Source organism: Pteropus alecto, unplaced genomic scaffold (genome assembly GCF_000325575.1).
Source record: "Pteropus alecto unplaced genomic scaffold, ASM32557v1 scaffold69, whole genome shotgun sequence".
Classification (NCBI taxonomy): domain Eukaryota; kingdom Metazoa; phylum Chordata; class Mammalia; order Chiroptera; family Pteropodidae; genus Pteropus; species Pteropus alecto.
In genome coordinates this window covers 8,539,896-8,548,088 of record NW_006494610.1, presented here as the reverse complement: position 1 = coordinate 8,548,088, position 8,193 = coordinate 8,539,896, and positions in this window count along the sequence as shown.

Sequence of the window (8,193 nt, the reverse complement as noted above, 5' to 3'; positions counted from 1 at the left end):
GAACAGAAATAAGCCATTGTAGCCAGAGTATAATGGATTAGGCAGATTGGTGAGGAAAGAAAGAGGATAGGTAAACTGTAGTCCATCATATTGGTCTTGCATACTATCAGAGCCTGAGGCAAGCTTACATGCTCACAGTGTATTGGGAGGAGTATAATCTTAGGGTAGTAAGTGTGAGGGGCGAAGGAAATGAGTTGGGGAAGGAGTAAAAGTAAATATAAATAGGGCTTTACTAAGCTAAACACAAATTGTGCTCAGTCAGGAAGTAGGCCCGTATGGAATCTTGTAACAGTCAATTAGGGTAGATGGAAGAAGAAAACATCTCTCAGCTCCTTCCACATTCTACATTTCATTGGTGAAAATTTGCCACATGGGGTTTTACTTCGCTTACCTTCCCTGCCCTATTTAGGCAACTGCTAGAGGTACCAGGGATTGGGTAAACACTAGGCAGTGTACTTGCAGTGGCCTCTACTACAAGGTGACAAGATGGGAGTTCATGAAAATGCCAAACTCTAACAGGGGAGGCCAAATTGGCCAGAGGAATTAAGAGATGACACTGCAGACCAGATGTTGCAGTTCTTCAAAGATTTAGAATTTTGGTCTAATTTCAAAGTCGGGCCGTTATTTCAAGCAACTAAGCAACATTGTCTCATTTATGGATTTAACATGAGTATTTTATACTTTGGGTTATAATCCAATACCAATTTTATTACTCAAATGGTTTCATCTTTGGCCACTGGGGGCTCTCTCAGTTGTTTCCCTTGTCCTTTTGACATACCCCTATCAGTTGGAGTGAAACTTATTTATGTATTTATTATATTCTTACCTTTCTGGCAGTACAAGGTGCTCCAGGTTCATCTTGTGTCTTTCCTGCCCAATCCCAGAATCAGCCGTTTCTCCAAGAAGCCCTGGGTCATTTTACTGAAGAATGGTATTAGAAACAAAGCTAGGTGTGCACATTGCTGCTGGCATGTTGTTTCTTTTATGCTCTTTCAGCTGATAGAACAAATAAATATATGTGTGTAAACTAACCTGTGTATATACACATGTCTATAAATATTTCTTTATATAACTATCTGTATCTATATTAAGATATATGTGAGTTCATCCTAATGTCTCCAACTCTTATCCATTACCACATGGATCATTCTAGCCTACTACCCTTTCTTATCTATAAATTCACATTCCAGCAGTGAGAAACCTGACTCCTACCGTCCATCATCCATTTACCCCCAATTGTTCAATTTCAGTACACACACACACACACACACACACACACCTGAATTGTTAATCTGTACCCCTATGGGAAACAAATTTACCTTCTAGGAGGGATTTATGTGCAGTTCCTTTTGCCTTTAGTCTTACAGACTGCACTCCTTTCCAGAATTACTTAGGTTAGTACCATTTCCCCCTACTCCCTTCAATTAGGTTATTTTATAGATTTGTAATACAGTTAGATTTTTTTTTTTTTACCATAGTCTGTATTCCTTGCTGGGATCCCCCAACTTCTTAAATGATTTTTAAATTTGCGTATATTAAAGTTCCCTGTTTGTTTTAAAAAGTGCTGAGTTCTGACAAATGCCCAATGTACAAAATAGTTCAACAACCAAAAATTCTGCTGTGCTCTACTTCCCTGTTCATCCCTTTCCACCTTTCTCTGAACTCCAGACAACCAGTGATATTTTTTAAATGTCTTTATAGTTTTGCCTTTTCCAGAGTGTTATATAATTGGGATCCTACAGTATATAGTCTTTTCAGCCTGGCTTCTTTCACTTAGCAATATGCATTTAAGATTCTGACTTGTCTTTTTGTGGCTTAATAACTCATTTCTTTTTGATTTCTGAATAATATTTCATTGTACAGATATAAAATGGTTTGCTTATCCATTCACCTATTGAAGAAAATTTGTCGTTTTCACTTTTTGTCAATTATGTAAAAGCTGCTGTAAAGATTCAAAAAATCATTTATGAATTAAGTCTTCACTGTCTGCTGTGTGGGGAAAAAAGACATGAAAAAGAGCTTGTCTTCTTCATGTAGTAGGAGATAGGGATTTCAGAATTATCAGCATGACTTTTTTTTTTTTAACTTGTCAACTCCACTGAAAATTTGAAAAAGATGAAACAAAAAAAGTAATAATTTTTCTCAATATGGAAATCTTTTATGGCCTTTACCTGAGTCACTAAGGTGAAGTATTAGAACAAAAGCATGATTAGAGTGAAAAGAAAATAGGTTATAAAATGAAAGAACTAAAATGAGAATAGGTAACCTTTTAGAGAAGTAGTAGGGTAATTTTTGTCCAAGATAATATTTTATATTTAAAGGAATGGTTTTTAAATATATCCATGTACTGGGAATGATCCAGTCATAATACAGAAATTTATGAAGTAGCACAAAGTTGGTATAATTGCAGGACAGCTTATTAGAGTGAGATGAGAGCTGGTAGGGACAGAGTGGAGGAGTTGGCCTTGAAGGAGCAGAGGTGCTTCCTTAATTACAACATTAAAATCCTAATCATTAGTTATTTCAGATCTATGTGTACTATTAAAATGCCCACCACATCACTAATCAACTTAAAATCACTCAGAAATCTAAGAAATAAAGTTTTAAAATTCAGAGCCAAGTTCCAAATATATGTCAAGACTCTCATATTTTCCACCAAATAAAAATTCCGGAATCTTACACTTAAAAGTTTTCAATTGTTGCTATCATTAAAAATTAATTACTTGGAAAACCATGTATTCTTTCAAAAGAATGTCATGTGAATGTTACATTATAAATTTTGTTTTCAGTAAATTCAAGCCAATTTCTTTCCTGTCCATAACACTTTATCCTATGAAGATGCACTGAAATAAGCATTTCATATATTATTGGTAGAAGATGAAATTGGTACAACCTTGTGAAAAGAAATTTGGTCTTTATGATATAAATAGCATCAAATATGTACATGCCCTTTGATACTAATATGCTTCTCAGAAACTAATCTATAGCAACAGACTTTGAAATATAGGAGGAAAAGGTGTAGAGTATAAAATGCTTATTATAGTAGTGTTTACAATAGCAAAATATAAGTGATGATGCAACTATCTAATAATATAATGTTTTAATATTAAAGATTTACAAAATGAAGTATTTGTAGTTTTTAAAAAGTAATTTCATTATAGTTATGTAAATATATTGAAATACTCTATTAGAATTCTAAGAAAGGATAACAAGTAGGCATATATCATTAAACATGCTTAAAAATATATAGAAAAGTGGCTGAATGAAAATGAACACAGATGCCAAAGATGTATGAAACACACTGTTACAGTCCAACTGCCATTTATTATCAAATATTCTATGAGGTTTTTTGAAGGAACTTTCAAATCGTGTATGTATATGCCTATAACATTTTCCTGGAAGCCATTAGATCCTTTTAGCAGAAATACAATGTCAGGTCTTGGTCTTTAAAATTATACTACTGCATACGGATTGGATCTGCACATAACTGAATTCTAATTTAAGAGAGAGAAGCAACAGTGTCTTTTCCACTTACTACTGAGGGTTTCTTTACTTCTGAGTAGGCCTTATCTGCTATCCAATTATGCAGAAACGGATCTCATATTTTTGCCATCTCCCCACTAAAATCCTTAATGCAGTATTGGAAAGCTTTTCTTGGATTCATGTTGACTATTTTAATCCAGAATTTCTCTTCCAAATGATTGTTTTGAATGCTGCCATAAGAATCTATAAGAGCACTTAGAATGCAGTTTCCTAGGGATCTAGTACACATTCTCCATAGGTTCCCTTTCTCTATTTTTAAAAAGCAATTTTAATTTTAGAGTTTAAGCAACCAGGCTAGTTAGGGTGGGGGAAAGACTAAAACAAACAAACGAATGCATGATTCCCTTTCACCAGTTAACTTTGGAAATGGCTATTATCCATTACAAGCTTTACTTTTATTCCAGGCAAGTAATAGAGAACAATGAATCCATTTGTTTTACTGCTGACATAATTTGGAGATCTTTGCAATATTTCCTGAGGTATCTTTCTTCTTTTGCCCTTGTATGGGTCCAATTTTTATAATTGCCACAGCAATTAAGGGTTTGATTATACCCTTATAGTTATTTGAATGTTATTATGTTTCCACCATATTTCAATTACCAACATTGTAACTCATTCCAAGTTACTACATTGGATATTGTAAGAATTGCTAAGTTTGCCCTAGCATGCTTTTTAAAAAAGAAAAAAAAAAAAGTGAAACAATAGCCACATGTTCTAGAGGATATTGGTATATTAATGTTTATCCATTATTCTGAATGGCTCCTTATGGCTCTTCAAAAAAAAAAAAACATATCAAATTTCATCTAACAACAATGTGAAATGATGACAAAGTCAAGCATTAAGTACTTTAAAGTATGATATTAAAAATTCCTTTACTGGCTGGGGATAGACTGTGGCAATGCTTTGCTTTATAGACTGATTTTTCAGGGGTTTATGAAGGAATACAAATTTAAAATCCAAGAAATACAATTATGAAAGGAAAAGTAAACATTGCAAAATAATCAATAAAATATTGAAAAACATCTGTCGAGCTACAATTAATGGTTGTATAAACACTGGTAAGTAAAAACAGCAAAAAACCCCACAACAACCCTATGTTTATATTAATTTCACAAGAACCAATGTTTTAGGTTCTTAATTAGCCTAAGAAGTGAGTGAAAACTTTATTAGGTATATGTATTTGAGTATTTTCTACTAATATATGTTGTTAATGGTGATGATCCTTTAAAATTGCAAAATACGATGATTTAAAATGTATGAGATTACATAAATTGTGAGAATGTATAGCCTCCACAGAGATAAATTAGCTGCTAAAAAAACAAAAACAAAAACAAAATGCTGGTCTCATCAATTACTATCTGGACTTATCAATTATTATCTTATCTCATGAATAAATATATCACCTTTTTTCCTACAGAAAGTAACCTAAAACCCTAATCTATGTTGTGATTATATAAAATTTGCACATTTAGATAAATTGCATTCAGAATAAAATTTATATAGATAAAACATGTATTAACCAGTCCATTTTTATGCTACAATAATTGATATATCATAATTTTTTATAATTTTAAGTAGCTACAAATTCTTAATGCAAAGGGTAAGATCATTATTCTATGTCTCAGATACCTAAGATGGCTGATGTATTTCTGCTAAACATATTTTAACACATTTAAGGCAACTTAAGTGCTTTTACACTTTCAGATATTGGAGCCCTGTCTTTTTTTTTTTTTTTTTAATGGTTGTATATTTATTTTAGTGACATTAGAAGAAATCTAACCAGCATATCAAACCCATGATTTTCTAGATATTTAACTCAAACATTAGTAAATTTAGGGAAAACATTGGGTAAGTAATAATATCATTGGAATGTGGATATGGCAGAATGAGAATTATTGAAATTTTTAAAACACTAGTATAAGAGGTAGAGTAGCCTTGTCTTTTAATTCACCTCTTTTTTTAAGTAGTCCACAGGGAAGGAATTCATCTGAGAATGGGAATTTAAGATCAAGCAAATATTTGGGATTATTCATAAAAGTACTTAAAAGAAACATACTTTAGATTTATGGGTTTAACTCAATGCCAAATTAAAAAGTTCAAGAACATTGGGCAGGGTTTCTCTATTTCTTACTCCCAGTTTCCTCTGTACTCCTAACTTGTGTTCACACATTATTTCTTTGTTTTTGTTTATTTTTTAATAATCATAATTAAATTTGTACTAAGCAAAAACAAACATGACCATTTTGTTAACAATTATTTTCCATTTTACAATTTACATTTAAAATCTAAACTATGTTCTAAAGGAGGAAAAACAAAAAACTTAGTGTGTGTGTGTGTGTGTGTGTGCATGCATGTTGATGCATGTTGGTCAAATATGCTTACCTGATGTGTCTGTGTTTGTGTCTATGTGTGTGTATACATATATGTCCTTCAAATTCCTTGGAAATGTTGGAAAAATAATTATTAAAAATTTTTATTTTTCTTATTTTTTATGTATGACTTTATCATCTTTCTTCAGAACCAATATTTTTAAATTCTTTATTGTTATTTTACAATTTAACTTCTTTTTCTCAACAAGGAAAGAAATGAAATTGTTCAAAAAATGTAAAATATAAAAAAAACTAATATAACTAGATAATATGTTTTTTTTGGCACAAAGAGAAAATTTTATAATATCACATTAACACTGTTCTCGAAATAACTGTATTACTCTTTGGAATGTTGTAAAGTATCAGCAAAAATTTCCTCTTAAAATTGTTGTATTTTCCATTTCATAAAAGTAAAAAATAGTCTTCTCTAGTTTAAAAAACACATTTTTCTTGTTTTATGTTCCCTTACAAATAAATTTATTTCCAAATATTTTCTAGATCATTTTTTCTCTCTGAGACCACACATACCAAAGGTCATTTCTTTCTTCTTTTCTCCATCTTTATATTCCTTTCATTCATTTGTCTTTGTCTTTCTTTCAATGCATTCAATACAATTTAAAAATTTGGTAGAGGATATATACTAAAAAAGAGTTGGTGATTTTTTTTTAATGTTTGCATTTATGAAGGAAAGTATGCTATGTACTATATAAGATACTGATTTATAAGATCACACTCAATCCAAAAGTCCATTGTTAGTAAATCGACTGAGGATTCATAATTTTCTTAAATTAGGTATGAGATAAAAACTCTGCTTAAAGTCTAAGTACCTCTAGGACACTAGCACAATAACAAATTGAAACAACTTTTTAAAACCACATTTGAACTTTAAACAAATCTTTTATATAATATATGTATAATTGTTTTTATTTAGACACAGTATGATATTGAAAAACTTGCATAAAAATATCAATATATTTCAGTTTTTAAAAGCAAGTGTTATTGATATATTTTTATCGATGACTTCCAAATAATCACCTGATATGTCCTTTGCTTTGTAGATATCAGCTCAGCTTTAGGAAACATAAATTAAATAATTATCAGTAAGTAGTTTAAGACCATGAGTTGTACTATTGATTCAAATGAATTGGTACAACACAGATAATACATATTTAGTGACTGATTAAATTAAACTACTTTATGTAATACCTAAACTGGTCATTTATGTAACGATTTATTTGTATCACAATCTAGCACGTGATCTTAAAGTTTATCTATCACAAGATTTTTCAACCTTGGCTCCATGCATTTTAGTATACTTAGCAGTATTCCTAGCCTCTGGACACTAGAAGCCAAAAGTTATTCTCTAGTGTGAAAACCAAATATGTCTCTAAAAGTTCCCAAATGTCCCCTGGTTGGCAAAATCCCCCTGGTTTAGAAACATTCATTTTTCCAATTAGTCATATGATGCTTAAAATTCTTTATTCATGCAATTATACAAGATAATTTTTCTTCTGTATATAAAATAAAATTATGAGAGGCAAATTATATTGAAAAAAATGATGAAGAACAAAATCTTATCTAATTTACCATCTTCAGTACATCTTTTAATAGTTTGCATGCTTGCCATAGTTTTAAGAAAATTTGTTGAGATAGCTTTTTGATTCTAATTTCAAAACACATTAGTTGATATTTGTACTTTTGGATTGACTATGGTCTATATAAACATCTTGTAATCATTTAGACATTTAAATTAGTCATTAAAGTGATTATATGATAATCATAAAATTCTCTCAAATAATTTTTTCAAAATATCTTTCAAAATATTTACCAAAGTTCAATGACAACTTTAGTTTTATCTTTAAATATTTTTTCCTACTGTAAGTGCCAATGAATATACAATTAAACCCTCTCTCTGACATTAATGCACTCTGAAGAATTACTGAGATTATTATTTCATTGGCCACAATAGTTAAATAAATGTTACTTACCATTCAACCAATAAATTAAAACATGAAAATTGAGTTTTAGTATAAACCTCTTTTTCACATGTATAGATAATCTGAGCCCTTAAAAAGAGGCTAGGGAAGGAAATAAGATAGAAGCCTAAGCATGACTGATTTGGGTTAAGGGAACTTTCTCTTTTCTCTCCACAGAGTATTGAGTGATTCAAAGGACAGGCTTGAAAATAGAATCTGGCAGTAATGGCAGCATAAATATGGATAAAATTCTCTGTGCTCCCTTTTCTCATGAAAAACTTCTAGGCACTCTTCCTCATCTCCTC